We start from the raw sequence: 16,233 nt of genomic DNA, 5'->3' as shown, positions 1-16,233 counted from the left end.
ATTTTTCCCTTTCATCCTGCATAACTCCCTTTAGTATTTCCTGAAGGGTAGGACTCTTGTTGACAAACTCTCTTAATTTCTGTTTGTGAATGTTTTGATCTGTTCCTCAGATTTGCTGGAAATAGAATTCTTTTTTGGCAGTTTTTTCTTTTAGCACCTTAACTATGTCATACCACTGCCTTTTTGCCCGCCCCCCCCCCCTCCGGTTTCAGATGACAAATCAGCTCTTTAATCTTATTGAGCCTCCCTTATATGTGATGGATCTCTTTTCTCTTGCTCTTTCCAAATTCTTTCTTTGTCTTCAGCATTTGACAATCGGATAAGTATGTTCCTCAGGGTAGGCCTGCTAGGATTTATACTGTTTGGAGTAGCTGTGTTTCCTGGACATGTACACCCATGTTCCTCACAGAGTTGGGAAATTTTCAGCCACTATTTTGTCTAACACTCTTCTGTCCCCTTTCCCTTCTCTTCTCCCTCTCTGATACCTATAATAAGTATGTTTGTGCATTTCATGTTGTCATTCAATTCCCCAAACCCTTGGTGAATTTTTCTATCTTTTTATCTATCTATTCTACTATCTGTGGATTTCAGATGTTCAATCTTTGACATCACTAATTCTTTCCTTTGCGTATTCCAATCTGCTGTTATGTGCCGCCAATGTATCCCACCCCCTACCCCCAAGATAGCTCCCTCATCTGTCTGCTTGTTGTCCGCTCTTGTCTGTTCATCGTCTCTGCTCACTCATGTCAGTTCATTGTGTCTGCTTGTCTTCTTTATGAGGCACCAGGAACCAAACCAAGGACCTCCCAGGTGGGAGGTGGGTGCCCAACTGCTTGAGCCACATCTACTCCCACAACGTATTTTTAATTTCTTGCATTGTGTCTTTCATCATCATCAGATCTGTTATCTTTTTCTGTATGTTTACAATTTCTTCTGTTTATTCAGCCTGTGTCTTCTTAATTTCCTTTATCCCTTCATTAAGTTGATTCATAATATTTCTCTGGACATCTTTGAGTAGTTGTTCCACATTCTGTGTCTCTTCCTGCTGTTTAGTTTATTTATTAGACTGGGCCATGTTTTCCTGTTTCTTAGTATGACTTATAATTTTTTTGCTAGTATCTAGGCATCTGTTTATCTTGATGGGCTTATTCAGTTGAATATCTTCTATTTTACTCTAGGGTTTTATTTCATTTTGTTTTCTGTTATGTTTCCTCTTAAAACTTGGTTCCACTTATTCTATGTCCTTGTAGTTGTCCATGTTCCCCTGAAAAATATTAAGACTATAAAAAAGGAAAGAAAGAAGAAGAGAATAATAATAATAATAATAATAAAGGATGGAAAAGCAAGCATAAAAGAGCCAAGAAAAAAATACATAATAAGATTAAAAATTTATAAAAAATAAAAATGATTAAGAATAAAAAAGGAACAGAAAAAAATAAGACTGGTCAGATGAAAAGAGAAGAAAGAAAATGAAGAGCAAACAAAAGAAGATGTAATGAAAGAAAAGCAATGGAAGAGGGAAAAATGAAAGAAATAATGAAAATATGGAGAAAAAAAGGAAAAAAAAGAAAGAAACAAAAAACAGAAAAAACAAGCTTCCCTGTCAGACCACTAGCAACTGTCTCTGCCTACCAGTGCTTACAAATCAATCACTCTGCACCGCATAAGGTAAGGTAACGAGGTATAGGGAGAAAAAAAGAAAAAAGAATTTTAGAGAATAAAAAATAAAATGAAAAACCCTAATAAAACATCTCAGTCTAAGTTCCCTGTCCTGAGGCTGCTTGTCCCTCAACTGCCCCTCCCCCAGGGAGCCATCTGGATGCCTGACAACACTAGATTACTCTCTGAGTCCCTTCTTTTCAGAGCTGGTTTGGCACCTGACAGCTCGTGGCTGCCCCTCTTTTCTCCACGATTCCTCAGTCCAGTGGGACATCTGAAGCTGTCAGGCTCCCTCACTGCCCCTTTCTCCCTCAGGTCATTTGGGCTTCCAAGGGCTGGCAGGCTGTCTCTCCTGGCTCCCGTCTCTCCTGGGCTGCTAGGCACATCTCAGCCCATCCCTCATGGACCCAGTTTCTCTCTCTCTCAGGGTGGGTGGTTGTGACTGCCCACCGGATCAGCTACCCACTCCCCTCTCACTGGAGCCACTTCAGCACCAGCTGGGGTCTTTCCTGTTCCTGGGAACCAGCTGAGATCTGGTCTGCTCCACTTCTCTTCCCTTCCCCCTACACTTTTCTCCTCCTGTGCTGGCTGGGTGCCAGTCCCACACCTGTTTTCCCTGTGGCTCCTCTACCTCATGAGCGTACTGGGCAGAAAGCCTCCTCCCTCTTTAAATATTTTGTTTATTTTACCTTTCTCATTTTATAAATTAGGATATATTGTTTTGTTCATGGAACAAGTAGTGAAGGCCTAATCCAAATAGGTAATTAAAATATAGTAAGAACTTATAAAGGCATCAGAACAGGGATGCTATATGAACATAAAGAGAGAAATGAATTCATGATTTCTTAATGGAGATTTTTTATCGTAAGTATGTACAGCATTTTAGGTATGTTACAAGTTCCATCAAATATCTACATGCTTACTATGTGTTTGCCATTCTACATTTAATGGGTCAAAAAAAAAATTGATCCTTGCCCACAGAGAGGGTTTAATCCTAATGACCCACAAACAGAATGTGCTTAATGCTTGTAAGGAGATTATGTTTTTTAAAATAATGGACATTAATAGGCATAAACAATTCAACCTAAATTTAATCAGACCTCTAAATCTAACAGTTAATAAAAGTCATGAGGAATTAAGATTAAACAAAAACAGCAAGCATTGGACATAGCCAGAAAGTGGAAAAATTTATGGGGTAAATTACCCAGTTTTTTTTCTTTCTACCAAATAAAGGGTAAGAAAAATTCGAGATAGAAAATTATTACAAATCGCAGGAGTTTTACTAGACATGTCAAACTTATGCAACATGGCCCTCCTTTAAATCCTGATTTACAGAAATCGACTATATAAAGGCATTTTAAAGACAAAGGAGAAATTAAACAGTAATTATTAGATGCTATCAAAGAATTATTGTTAAAAGTGCAAGGCATTATAGATAAATGCAGTAGTTATGATAGGTAGAATGAACAAATATCTGGGATATGCTTTCAAAGAGTCTACCGAAAAGAATTGGGAGATATAGATGAAAGAAGACTGCCAAATGATGATAACTTTTAAAGGCTGGGTGATGGGTACATTAGGGTTTATCAAACTACTTTATTTATGTGTAAATTTGAGCTTTTTCAAAATAAAAATTTAAAATAAAAACAGAACCAAACAAAAGTTGACCAAGATAGGCTTAAAATGTGTCAATCAAAATTTGTTGGTGCTCAAGTGTGTTATAGGGATTATTTGGTGTGACTACAAATAGATACACATACAGCATATGTATATGTATTATGTATTACATATAGTTTTTATGAATTAAAAGTTTTATTTCAAGTGATTTGCAATATATGGTGCATTCCTTGTGAAAAAAAGAATCTTGCCCTAGGTTATATTATACATTAATTTACAAATATAGAATTGTGTTAGAAATAATATTTATAGATTCCATACTATTTCACATACAAAAATATCCATAAAAACCAGTTTTTATATACACACATTGTTGGAGTAGGTAGTCTATTTGGTTTTCTTTCTGCAAGATTTTTAAAAATATAATGCTGATGTAAAGCTGTTTTATAATAGGTATTTTCTACATGTATATTTCGAAATTAAAAAGAAAATTCTTCAGTAATGCTGTCTCAGAATGAAACACATGTGGAAAGTTTTAAATGTTTTAGTTTGTGCTTGTTTTTCTAAAAAAATTTTAAAAAATGAAATAAAACACCAGTAATACACTGAAGACTCAACAACATGATACAAAGGTTATTCAAAAACATTATCTTCACCTTAATGGAATGTTGTTCCAATACATTCAATGGCTAGTCACATTTTAATAAACACTCTGACTTAATTCTTTTCATTCAACATAGAGTGGCTGCATATTTACCATGCTACCACACACTCTGCTTGACACTGGGAGACTAACCATAAAAATCATCATCAAAATGGAGATAATTGTGAGCATTGAGCGTGCTAAAAATAAATTTTGTGTATATTTTAAATTTTTACTGCAAATGGTTTAATTGTATTAAAAGCTATAAAATTTCACTTGAAAACTATTTTCAATGAAATCCTAATACTTATTTTAAAATGAAAAATCCAGGACACATGCTAAAAGAGACAGCACACTAGGCTGTCATAAACCAGAACAACAGTCACCTTGGGAATACGGCAGCAGGAAGAAGACAGATGCAGTGTCCACCCTCGCTACTTAGGGAAACATCTCAAATGGTTTTCATTTCAACCTGAATCTTTGGTCAAGGGAAATCTAGCTCCATTCTTGCCCCTGTACATTTGTTTGCCTGTGGATCCTGGCTTCTTTGGTTTTTAAGAACTAGAACATAGGAGATAGTCACCAGCTCTGTAGTCAGACTGGCTGGATTTGATCCAGGTTCCACAATTCACTCTCTGTGTGGCCTTGGCCAAGTGCCCCAGCATCTCAGAAGTTCGCTTTCCTCACATGGACCATGTCAGTAATACGTCTCGTAAGGTTGTTGTGAGGATTAAATGAGTGAGTACATGAGAAGTGTTTGGAACAGTGACTGGCACACATGGCTTTGTTGGAGTTGACAGTCCATTCATACTAGTGCGTAGATACTTTTGAGTATAAGCAGAGTGGTTCATGAGCTGGGTCTAGCTCAAGGATTGGCAGTGTTTCCCAGTACAGTGTTTTAAAAACTTTAAATAGAGGCAAAGAACAAAAAGCTGGAGCTTTTGTGTAAAAATGCAGATATCTGGCTTTTCTAGAAAAATCAGAACGCTGCTGTGATGAGACAGGCAGCTGCCCACAGCAGAACTCAGGTCTGCCTTCCCTACTATTCCTGACTGCTTCACTGGCCATTTGCCATTGCTGTTACTTTTCCTACCCAACAACTTCACTGGTCCATGCTGATTAGCCTGCCCCAATGCACAGCTGTGCTTGCAACCTTGGTATGCAGAGAAAATAAACATGGTTCCCACCCTTACAAGGCTTATGGGCTGCTGTCCTTGCATTTTATGGAGAGCTTCAGGTGTGCACAGGAAAGTCTGAGAAGCACGGATGTAGACTTGGGGCCCTCCGGTCAGGGTAGATGAGGCTGTTGATCATGCTGAATTCGTAGAAGAGGCTGCTTTGGCCCCTGCTGGTGCTGGCAGGGAAAGGGCTGATAGGAAGCGCTCTCGCTATCCGTCCTGTCGGGGCCCTACTCATCCGCAGTCTGGCAAGACCTGGGAGATGGAGCTGGGGGGAGGAGAACACACCGCTGGAGGACAGCTGGACCCCTGCATCCCTAGGGGGCGCTCCTGCTGCTGCTGCTACTACTTAAGGAGCTGAGGCTGCTGAAGAAAGTGTTGAGGCCAGGCGAGGAGTAAGCATGGTTGAGAGGAGGCAGTACACTCGGTGTCCTCGGGAGCCTCTGGGGACTGGGAAGGCCTTAGCAAGGAGGAGAGGTGGTCCTTTTCTGACTTGACGCTCACGCCAGCCCCCAGTCCTGAGGAGAGTCCGTCTTCTGACGTAGATGTCCCCGTGGCCATCGTGGAGCTGGGTTCGGCCTCAGCACGGCGCTTTCGCGTGGTCGAACATTTTCTCGCAGTTCGGATCCAGGGTCCGGTCATTGCCTTTCCCTGGGTCGTCCTCGTCGCGGGGCACCTTCCCGAAGCAGTCGTTGAGCGACAGGTTGTGGCGGATGGAGTGCTGCCAGGCGGCCTTGCCTGAAGCTTGTGCTCGGACGCGCTCGGGACGGCCAGGGTGGCGAGCGCCGAGGACTAGCAGGGCGGGCGCTCCACCGCCACCAGGTCCTCGCTGCTGGCCAGGGCAGCCAGCTCAGCTCGCCGGTCGCCCCGGGCCCACGGGCGATGCGGGCGCGGGCTGGGCGAAGGGCGGCTGGGCGCAGGCCAAGGTGCTGGCGGCCGGCGGCGGCTGCAGGCGGGGCCCGGCCGTGCCCCCCGCGGAGGGGCGGCGGCGTAGTGCGCCCGCCTGGAAGGCGCGCTGGCATTCCCCGGAGCTGCCGGGCGGTGGCGGCCGGGGGCGGGGCGAGCTGCGAGCACAGGCGGAAGTTGTCTGTGCGGTAGAGGGCTGCGCCGGGGCTTCTGAACAGTCATCGGACGCGTGCTCCTACGTATTTATTTTTTAACGTATTGCACTCACAGCGCCAGCATTGGCAAACATGTCGCATGAATGTGCTGAAGTAATACTCATCAGATTCTCACGGAACATCAGAGGCTTAAGGAATCCAAAGGGAGAGTCATTCACACTGCAGTTAATCCAGATACCTTGTTGCACACAGTTGGTGACGATCATCTACAGATGACTTCAGATGATCATCTACAGTGACTTCTTTCTGGTGCACTTACAAGAAAAACTAGCTGCCTTCACTCCGTGGACTTCAGTTGTCACCGAGGCTCAAATAATTTTGCATCTGGCTCATGTTATTGCCACCAAATCAGATATTTTCTATGTGGAATATCTTTATCCCAATCCTTCACTCAGCTGAGAGCATCCTAAGATGCTCTTAAAAATCTTTCAACTAGCTAGAGCCTGTAGTCTTCTACAATGAGCACTGTTAATTCTGTTTTCTTTTTTCCTACGTTATTTTTCATTTATTTTATTACTGTTGTTTTTCCTCTCAGCACAAATGAAGACAGAAACAAAGCCATGGCTTTCAAGGAAGGCTCATCTTTGTGTGCATTTCCAATCATAGCACCTGGCATGTGATAATAGAATATAAAAAAAGGTTGATAATAATCAGAATTTATTACAGTACAAATAAATGTCTAATCAAGGAAATCTATACCTGTATCTATTGAGGTTTTGTCAAGAGAATCTTTGACACAGATGAAGATATATAATGCAATTTCACCAAAAATATGCTATCAGAAGGAAAATAATTGGCACATAGAGAAAGAATACACATACAAATCAAAATCCCATACCATTTAACATTAGTTCTCATAAGAACCATAATTCTATCCATGTTAACATCAATAATAATGTCAATAATAACAACAGCAGATTATTTTCTACTAGGAGCTATCTAAAGATTTACTTTTTCTATCCTATAGTCATGAAAGCTACCTAGTGAAAGCAAAGCTAATGTGGCTTCCATTGCAGAGATGATAAAATAAGACCTGGTGCTTAAGGAGCTAATGCAGGGTCAGTCACAGACAGAAAGGGATGGAACTGCACTTTAACCCAGTCTGCTTCTGGAGCTTCTTGCCGTTACATACAGTCTAAAGTCTTTTTTCTTTTCTTTCTTTCTATTTTTTTCAGCACTTCTCCAGCAGAAGATAAAATTGGGAAGGTGAAGTTCAAATTAAGAATTGAGCAGTACTCATGCCCTATCCCTCCCCCACATACTCAAAATCCATTACGTGTTCCTCCAAGCAGAGGAATGCTGCAGACCTGGGTTTCAGCCTCCGCTTTAGCACTGGTAGCATGATTTTTTAGTAATAATCAGCTTCCTACAAACCACTGTGCTTCTCCAGGCCTAGGAACGCTTTTTACTTTAAACCACTAATCCCCTCTATCACCAGTGCAGTTTAACTTTGGGCAACTTCATCAAAGATGATTTAATTTTTAGGTTAATATCATCAGGTCCTGCCTTTTGATGTAATTTACTCTTGGAATGAAGGTCACCACCCAGTCTCCTCCCTTCTACTGAGGCAGGCTGAGCGGTAAAAAACACACTCGCTGGTCACACCTGAATCCCAGATACCTCTGCCTCCTGGTCTGAAAAGGACGCGATGGAGCAGCATTTTCTCTTCTGCGTACAGCAGGCCTGGGATTCTGCAGCCGAGGCGCCCGGGTCACAGACATTGCCAGCCCTGAGTGTGGAATATTCTAGGCCAGGACAGCTCCCTCTCTATCCCCAGCTGGGGCAGCCTTCTTGGGACAGCCAGGACTTCAATTGGCTACTGCTTTCCAGTCCGTGCGGGCTACTGCACTGGGACTGCCCACGACATGGACCCAGAGCCCAGAGCACCTCCAAGACTGATGCTCACCCACTGCTTACCCACCTGCTTCAGACCCACCACCAGCTGCCCATAGCCCAGAGGGACCCAGAGGGGCCTGCAGGAGAAGCAACCACCATCCAGGAGACCAACCTGAGCCCACCCGGCCAAGAGCACAGACAACAATCCTGAGACCTCTGGCAGTGGGGTACCCTCCTGAGCTTAGCTCTCCTCCCACCCCCTCTGCGCAGAGCCACCACCCAAGTTTCCAGGGCATCTGGAAGTGGATCTGATGCCCTGTGTCCTGCAGGATGCTGTGGCAAGAACTTCATCTTCTGTAGGCTTTTTGAGTAGGAATTTCAGTTTGTCTTTGGACGATCCTCTTCAGAAAAATTGATGTTACTTTAACATCTCTCCCTCTACTCAATAGTGACCTAAAAAATTTGCCTTCAAAATTCTTTGTAAAAATTTCTCTCACTTCTTCAATAAAAACATGTCCCAATGCCAAAGCCTTTACTGTTCCTGAGTCTGGCTCTTGTGAAATGATGAGAGGCAGGAGAGGGTCAGTGGGTGGTGATTCTGGGTGGAATTCTTAGATACCTCTCTTTGATCAGCACTGGAGGTGTTCTGGTGGGTGGGGGGAAGTTAATGGTTGAAGGGCTTGAAGCAAAAGGGGCTGAGGTGTGGAACGTATCAAGGATATCCATCTCCAGATCACGTGGAGAAATTCATTTAGCTCAGGCAACTTTCCTGTTGGCTTGGCCTGGATCCTCTTCCCTCTGTCCTCCTAGTATACCACATTGATTTGCAGTCTCCACTGCATTTCCCCCTCTACAAACTTTGGCATTGGGGAACATTTTTACTGAGGAAATGAGAATTTTTTTTTACAAAGGCAAAACTTCTTAGATCCTATTGAGAAGAGGGAAAGGGGTTATTGTAGCATCAGTCCCAACAAGAGTCTGCCATTGAAATGCTTTGCTTAGCAGGAGATTGGCTGACAAGAGCCTGTAAGTGCCAAAAGTGAGCTAGAGAGAGAGATAAGGAGCCCCCTTTTAGATGTCTTTCAGGGGTCTGAATAGTGTAAGGACTGGGTTTGGTCAAGAGCTCCTTGACCATTATTTGGAACTTAGGACATTGTCAATGACCTTTTTTTTTAACATTTTTTTTTAAGATTTATTTTTATTTATTTCTCTCCCCTTCCCCCCATTGTCTGCTCTCTGTTTCCATTCACTGTTTGGTCTTCTGCATCTGCTTGTATTATCTGGTGGCAGTGGAAACTGCATTTCCTTTTTTGTGCATCATCCATCATCTTGCTGCATCAGCTCTCCATGTGCGTGGCACCACTCCTGGGTGGGCTGAAATTTTTTCGCGCGGGGCAGTTCTCTTTGTAGTGCACACTCCTTGTTCATGGGGCACCCCTACACGGGGGCACCCTGCATGTCACAGCACTCCTTGTGTGCAGCAGCACTGTGTATGGGCCAGCTCACCACAAGGGTCAGGATGCCCTGGGTATCGAACCGTGGACTCTCCATATGGCAGATGGATGCTCAATCAGTTGAGCCACATCTGCTTCCCTCAATGAACTTTTACATAACATGTTGAAGCCTTTTATTTTTCTTTGTTTTTATGTTTCTTTGTTGTTTTTTAGATCCCTCATATCTCTCCCAATTGATACAGTATTATACCACAGGCAAGGGTAGGAGGAAGTGCAGGGAGGGAGCTGGCACAGGCTGAATGGGTATGAGGAACCTCCTGGTTCCTGGAGGAATTCTGGGGGCCTTACAGCAATAATTAAGCCAGTTATTTTCTGCCTGGCCAAAGAATGGAGACACCAGTGGTATGGCCTTGACCTATGACCCCACCATAGCTCTTCAGAATGGGTTTTATCCAACCCCTTATAGCATCAACCTCAGTAGGATGCTCACTCAGTTTGCACTGTCCCCACATCTTCCATTTCCTGTGACTTCCTGTCAGACAGTGACTCAGATAACTCCTCCACAAGGACCCAACCCAGCTTGGATACACTACCAGTCATACCTCATTTGGCTTCAGGTTCAGTTCTGACACCAGGGCTGCATCACCCTATTTCTCTCCAGCCTGCCTCCATGATGGGACCTCTTAATGAGCAACTGGACCACCTCTCCCTCAGTAGCACAGGCACATATATGCCAACAGCTCAGCTATGCAAGGAGCTACATCTCCCAGTACACCTCTGTGCCTTCTTCCAATGTTTCAGTTGAGGGGAGCAGTGGCCAGCAGAATCAAGTGATGGTGGACATGCCCTCAGACCATGGGTTCTTTCCTGTTCAACAAGGAACAAGTAACAGTGGAAAGAATTCTTGGACATGCTGATGCTCCCAGACTTCAAAGGTCTAAGGAGGAATACAGACCATCTGTGGGTCCTCTGAGGACTGACGCTAGGCCATCGTTTGTCCCAGTCAGGCCTGGGCCTGGAAAAAAGGACTTCTCTACACGCCTGCCCTCTGCTATTCCTTCATTGCTGATGGAGCCTAGGGAAACCACCACTTTTTTGTGTGCTACAATCAGGGAGATCAAGAAAACTTTTTCTCTTTGTTTTTTAAAGAAAGTTGTTTTGTTTTGTTTTGAACTACAATATACACTTTCCCTATCCCAAAGAATCTTGGTAGCTGGAGCTTTTATTCACCTGTATAAAAAACATTTTTTGATGTATTGGAATTATTTGGGGGACTTTGAAACAATTTTAAATTTATTTTTTAAAAAGAAAACAATGTATGGTGTCAGAACATTGATGAGGGAGTCCTACTGTGGACCCTTCTTAAGGGAATTTACTTACGGACTTTCTTTTGTTATTAATATATGTGTTTGTTTAAGAAAATTATGTAAACATACTCCAACTCTTCACACATTTTATTGTGTCTCTCATCTAATCGTTCTTATTCTCTTTACCTCACAGCAAAGCCTGCTTACTTCACTCTTCTTACAATTTTTGATTTTGTGAATTTCTTTTTTGAATGAAATGTCTTATGGAATTTTGGGGGGACTGGGCAAGGAACAAGGTAGAAATTAAACAGGCAACGTGGAATTGACGTTTCCTCCTTCTGCCCTGCCACATCCTGGAGACAAATCTAGACTTTGGCTTGAGGAAGCCAAGATGTGACCTAAGCTCATTAAAGAAGCCTTCCTTGAACCAAACGTGGACGAAGATTATGTCTTCCTTGGCAAGTTCCAGAAGGATGTACTCAAGCACTTCTCACTCTTCTTACTGCTGGGGCCAACATCATCTGAGGAAGTATCTTTCCCAGCTAAAGCTCTTCAGGAATACTTGCTGTCCTGCCTCCTGGAGGATGTTCTTTTCTGCCTGAGTTCCATGGCAGGTCACTTCCCTATTGTACATTGTTGTGTTCAGACCCTTTGCAGCTGTGAACATAAGAATAGAAATAAGGATATGATTTCTCAATTGAGATGTTTATTTTATTGTGAGTATACAGTGCATTAGGTTTGTTACATGTTCTATCAAATATTTGCATGCTTACTATGTGTTTGCCATTGTACTAGGCTTATTTAGAGGGCCAAAAGAAATATAAAAATTGATCCCTCCTCACAGAGAGGGTTTAATCCAAATGACCCACAAAAAGAATGCGCTTAAAGCTTATAAGGAGATCATATTCTTTAAAATAAAGGATATTAGTAGACATAAAACAATTCAGTCTAAATCTAATCAGACCTCTAGATCTAAAAAGTTTAAAAAAGCCATGAGGAATAAAAGAACTATTAAACAACACAACAAACAACCAGACAAATCCAGAAAGTGGAAAATTCTACAGGGGAAATTACCCAGTTGTTTTTTTTTTTTTTCTCACCGAAATAAGGGTAAGAAATGTTTGGGATGGAAAATTACTACAAATCATAAGAATTTCAAGGGACATATCAAATGTATGCAATGTGGCCCCCCTTTGAATCCTGATTTATAGAAATCAACTATATAGAAACATTTTTAAGAAAAGTAGGGAGAAATTACACATAGTGACTGTTAGATCCTATTAAAGAATTATTGTTAAAAGTGCAAGGGATTATAGATAAATGCTGTAGTAATGTATGAACATCTGGGGTACGCTTTCAAAGAGACTATCGAAAAATATTGGGAGGTATAAATGAAATAAGATTACCAAATGTTGATAACAAATCCTAGGTGATGGATACATTAGGGTTTATCAAACTATTTTCTCTATTGATGTGTAAATTTGAGCTTTTCCATAATAAAACCTTAAAATAAAAATATCACCAAACAAAAGTTGCCCAAGATAGGCTTAACTGTATCAGTGAAAACTTGCGGGTGCCCAACAGTGTGTTTATAGCGGTTATTTGGTATGGATACAAATAGATGCATGTACAGCATATATATATATACATATACATATGTATTGTTTTTACCAATTAAAACCCTATTTCACATGATTTGCAGCATGTAGTGTGCTTTCTTGCAAAAAAAAAAAACTTTGCCCCAGTTTACATTATAAATTAATTTGCTGATATAGAATTGTTTTAGAAACTATATATATAGAAAGCCAGACAATTTCATGTACAAAAATATCCACAAGTCGTTTTTTTAAATACATAGTGGGCTTAGGAAGCCTCTTTGGTTTTTTCTTTCTTTTTTTTAAGATTTATATTTTATTTCTCTCCCCTTTCTGCCCCCCGCCTCCAGTTGTCTGCTCTCTGTGTCCACTGCTGTGTGTTCCTCTGTGTCTGTTTGTATTCTTGTCAGCAGCACCGGGAATCTGTGTCTCTTTCTTTTGCATAAGCAGAGTGGTTCATGAGCTGGATCTAGCTCAAGGATTGGCAGTGTTTCCCAGTACAGTGTTTTAAAAACTTTAAATAGAGGCAAAGAACAAAAAGCTGGAGCTTTTGTGTAAAAATGCAGATATCTGGCTTTTCTAGAAAAATCAGAATGCTGCTGTGATGAGATAGGCAGTTGCCCATAGCAGAACTCAGGTCTGCCTTCCCTACTATTCCTGACTGCTTCACTGGCCATTTGCCATTGCTGTTACTTTTCCTACCCAACAACTTCACTGGTCCATGCTGATTAGCCTGCCCCAATGCACAGCTGTGCTTGCAACCTTGGTATGCAGAGAAAATAAACATGGTTCCCACCCTTACAAGGCATATGGGCTGCTGTCCCTGGATAGAATGAGATGAATGTCTTTCTGAGCAGGCCCTTCATCCAGAGAACCCTGTGAAATCTTGCTGGGTTGCAGAAAGAGCTATTATCCACGACCTTGCTACTCTAAGTGTGGTCACAGGGGCTCCATAGATATGAAGACCTTCAGGGTCTCACCCTGGACCTACTGAAACGAAATCTGCAATTTTTTTTTGATTATACAAATCAACTTAATAGATACATCTTAATAAAGCATTCAATTCATCCAAAGTTTACAATCAATGGCATTTGGTATAATCATATAGTAGTACATTTTTCACTTCAATCATTATTGGAGCATTTTCATTATTTCAGTAATAATAATAATAAAAACCAAACAAACAAGGAAACTCTTCACCTCTCAATCTCTCTATGCATTCCTTGCTGTATAAAGCTGCTATTTCTGGACATTCTTGCAGATTATGTATTTGTTTATAAGCAGTTTTATTGAGATATATTCACATACCATATCCAAAGTGTATAATCAGTGGCTTTTAGAATAATCAGTGTTTGCATTCATCACCACAAAAAATTTTAGAACCCTTTCATTACTTCCAAAAGAAAACTCCATACTCCTTAGCAGTCTCTCCTCAGCCCTAAATAACCACTAATCTAATTTCATTTTTATAAACTGATTTATATTTATATTTTATATAAATGGAATCATAAAATATGTATTAGTTCATGTCTGGCTTCTTTCACTTAGCATAATTTTTTTTTTGGTTTGATATTAACATCTTGTAGTATAAACATACATTTGTTCAGTATCATATTCATATTTCACATGCAGTTTCACCATGCTATACAGTTCCATGTTACATTTTTTAGCTTTCCTTTTAGTAATATTCATAACCTTAGACTTTGCCATTAAACCACTTTTATACCCACTTAATAGTACTGCTAGTTACAACTATATTAGGCTTTCACCTTATCTATTAATTTCAAAGATTAACGCACATCTTTTTTACCAGTTCTGAAAAGTTAACCCTCAGGTTTCCATTCTCTAACCTCATTCTGTTTTCTGGTGGCCCATATTCAAGTTATTAACTCCATGAGGTTCCACAATATATTTAGTTCATAACAGCGTGGTCCTACAGTATTTGTCCTTTTGTATCTGACTTGCCTCACTCAACATATTGTCCTCCATGTTCATCCATGTTGTCTTATGCTTTATGGCTTCATTTATTCTTACAGCTGCATAATATTCCATCGTGTGAATACACCACAGTTTCTTTATCCATTCATCAGTTGATGAACCCCTGGATTGTTTGCAACTTTTGGCAATCATGAATAATGTTCTATGAACATCGGTGTACAGACATCGGTGTACAGACATCACTGCTGTCAGTTCTTCTGGGTATATACCCAGTGGTGGTGTTGCCAAGTCAGGTGGCAAATCTATATTCAACTGATTTAGGAAATTCCAAACAGTCCTCCACAGTGGTTGTACCATTCTACATTTTCACCAACAGTGAATAAGTGTTCCAAATCTTCACATCGTCTCCAACACTTGGAGTTCTGTCTTTTTAATAGAGGCTGTTCTGATAGGTGTGAAAAGATCTCGTATATTTAAGGAAATCTGCATTTTAAGGAGAGCTTCAAGGGTGCGTAGGAAAGTCTGAGAAGCATCCCTGTAGACGTGAGAGCCCTCCTGGGGTAGATGAGATATTGACATGCTGAAGTTGTAGAACGGGCTGCTTTGGCTCCCGCTGATGCTGGCAGGGTAAGAGGTGTAATCGGAAACTCCGGTTGTTGCTAATGTCGCTCCTGTTACTCAGCTGCAAGCAGTCTGGTAAGACCTCAGAAGCTGGAATTGGGGGTTGGGTACATGCTGCTGGAGGGCAGCTGGACCCCCTGCATCCCTAGGTGGCGGCTCCTGCTGCTGCTGATACTTAGGGAACTGAGCTGCTGAAGAAAGTGTTGAGGCAAGGGGAGGAGTTGAGCAAGTTGGAGAGGAGGCAGGATTCTTGGTGCCCTCTGGAGGTTCTGAGGGGCTGGGAAGGCCTTAGTAAAGAGGAGATGCTGTCTACTTCTGACCTCATGATCACGCCAGCCCCCAATCCTGAGGAAAGCCGGTCTTCTGATGGATGTCCCCGTGGCCATCGGGGAGCTGCCATCGGCCTCAGCACGGCGCTTTTGCTTGCTGGGGAAGTTCTCATGTCAAACATTTCTCGCAGTTTGGATCCCGGGTCCAGTCATTGCCTTTCCCTGGGTCGTCCTCGTCGCGGGCACCTTCTTGAAGCAGCCATTAGGCGACAGGCTGTGACGGATGGAGTGCTGCCAGGCGGCCTTGCTGCGCTGGAAGGAGGAGAAGCTGCCCGCCACCCCCTGGTAGACGTGGCTGGGCGGGAGCTTGCGCTTGGGCACGCTCCGGATGGCCATGGCCACCAGCGCGGAGTCCTAGCAGCGCGCGCGCACCACCTCATCAGGTCCCCGCGGCCGGCCAGGAAGAGCCAGCTCGGCTCGCGGGTCGCCCCCGGGATCCGGGGCCCGGCGGGAGCGAGCGGCTGGAAGGGCGGCTGCGCGCAGACCCAGGTGCCTGAAGCGACTGAGGCTGCAGGAGGGGCGTAGATGTGGGCGGGGGCAGGGCGGAGGCAGCGGGGCCTGGTGCCCTGGCCTGTAGGTCACCCTGGCGATCTGCGGGCGCCCTGGCTCGCGGTGGCCACGGCCTGGGGCAGGCCGGGCTGTAAGGACAGGCCCAAGTCGTCGCCGCAGTAGAGGGCTGCATCGAGGGCTCCGGACCGCGGTTGGGCGGGGCGCCAACATCTATTTTTTAATGTATTGCTCTCTTTATCAGAATTGGCACATCTACCTAGCATGAACGTGGTGGAGTAATACTCATCAGATTCTCACAGACCATCAGAGGCTTAAATAATCCAAAGGGAGATTCTTTCGACATTCAGGCCCAAGCATCCGATGCCTGATGCCTCATTGGTTCTTGATTGCAGTCAATAGCAGATAAACTTTGTTGCGCACGGTTG

General features: G+C 42.8%; 2 pseudogenes; both read right to left on the bottom strand.

The window, feature by feature from the left end:
* Positions 1–2,939: 2,939 nt before the first annotated feature.
* LOC111766901 (forkhead box protein I3-like) lies at positions 2,940–6,424 on the bottom strand (annotated as a pseudogene).
* A 6,271-nt stretch (positions 6,425–12,695) lies between these two features.
* Positions 12,696–16,018, bottom strand: LOC111766900 (forkhead box protein I3-like; annotated as a pseudogene).
* Positions 16,019–16,233: the final 215 nt, after the last annotated feature.

The sequence above is a fragment of the Dasypus novemcinctus genome, chromosome 2 (assembly GCF_030445035.2).
Source record: "Dasypus novemcinctus isolate mDasNov1 chromosome 2, mDasNov1.1.hap2, whole genome shotgun sequence".
NCBI lineage: Eukaryota > Metazoa > Chordata > Mammalia > Cingulata > Dasypodidae > Dasypus > Dasypus novemcinctus.
This window is presented reverse-complemented; position numbering and strand designations above follow the sequence as displayed.